The sequence below is a fragment of the Osmia bicornis genome, chromosome 8 (assembly GCF_907164935.1).
Source record: "Osmia bicornis bicornis chromosome 8, iOsmBic2.1, whole genome shotgun sequence".
Classification (NCBI taxonomy): domain Eukaryota; kingdom Metazoa; phylum Arthropoda; class Insecta; order Hymenoptera; family Megachilidae; genus Osmia; species Osmia bicornis.
In genome coordinates, this window is record NC_060223.1 from 947868 (window position 1) to 949628 (window position 1761).

Consider the following 1761-nt stretch of genomic DNA (forward strand, 5'->3'; position numbering starts at 1 on the left):
AGCGTAGTTAGTTCTAGAACGTTCTTACTATTCGAAAATTACCGTTGGGTCTTGGTTTCAGGCAAATTCTCGGAATTCGATACAAAGACTTTTATTGCCTCGTTCGACCCTTCGCCCCTAAACAGTCTTCGAACGCTTGCTAACGCTTGACTGCGAGGGTTCTCATTCCTCATATATTCTATCAACCAAATATTCAAATTGATAGATTAATCCGCGTTTCCATTCCAGCACTCATTTCACGCATACGATCGAATTAGGGACCGACTGGCGCCCACGCGTGCAAAAGAGGAGGGTATCGGTTGAGAACCCAAAAGATAAATTGATCTTTACGCCTTTGCGCAGTTAACCTGAGGAAACCCCTATAATGCGAAGCACTGGCAAACTGCGCAGCGAACGCTGTTTATGATATCTCTCCTCGGTCGAACCGAGTTTTTTGTTTGGTTTGAAATCTGTTACTACGCAGTTGAGCACGACGATAGTTTCAAGGAGGGGTAATAATTAAAGAAAAGAATTGAGAAATGTAAATAGAATAAAGGATAGAAAAGACAAAATAGAATAATTATAAGCTCAAACTCATCCCAGTGCCTTTGTCACATGAAGAAGACTCTTATAACCCGAAGGCTTGATGAGAAAACACAGAGTCGAGGAGAAAATTGAAAAAGATGAAGCAGTAATACGCCCTCCTCACCTCCCTTACATGAGGAGACTCCTATAACCCGAAGGCTTGATAAGGGAACGTGAGGCGGACAAATTTATAGAATTTTCCAGACGTGACAATACCATCAATAGTAACGAAATAAAACGTCTGTCACACTTTAGCGCGGACACCCTGTGTGTACTTTGATCTGTGGGAAAGGATCAGTATACTACATTATATCTAATGTAGATATAGTAATAATGATATTGTTATTAAATGAACATTGGTCTGTGGGAACAAATCAGAATGTTACATTATATCTTATGTAGATATAGTATAAATGATATTGTTCTCAAATGTGCATTGATCTGTGGGAAGGAATATGTATATTACATTAGATCCAATGTAGATATAGTAATAATGATATTGTCATTAAATGAACAATGGTCTGTGGCAACAAACCAGTATATTGCATTACATCGAATGTAGATATAGTAATAACGATACTGTTATTTTATGTACATTGACCTGTGGGAAGGAATCAGTATATTAAATTATATCTAATGTAGATATAGTAATAATGATATCGTTATCAAATGTGCATTGATCTGTGGGAAGGAATCAGTATATTACATTATGGCTAATGTAGATATAGTAATAACGATACTGTTATTATATGAACATTCATCGGTGGGGAGGGATTAGTATATTACATTATATCCAATGTAGATATAGTATCGACGATGTTGTTACCAAATGTACATTGATCTGTGGGAAGGGATTAGTATATTACATTATTTGCAATGTAGATATAGTATCAACGAGGTTGTTATCAAATGTACATTGATCTGTGGGAAGGGATCAGTACATTACATTATACCAAATGTAGGTATAGTATTAATGATATTGTTATTAAATGAACATTGGTCTGTGGGAACCAATCAGTATATTACATTATATCTAATGTAGATATAGTAATAACAATACTGTTATTATATGCACATTGGTCTGTGGGATTATATCAGTATATTAAATTACATCTGATGCAGATATAGTTATAATGATATTGTTATTGAATGTACATTGGTCTGTTGGATTAAATCAGTATATTACATTATATCTAA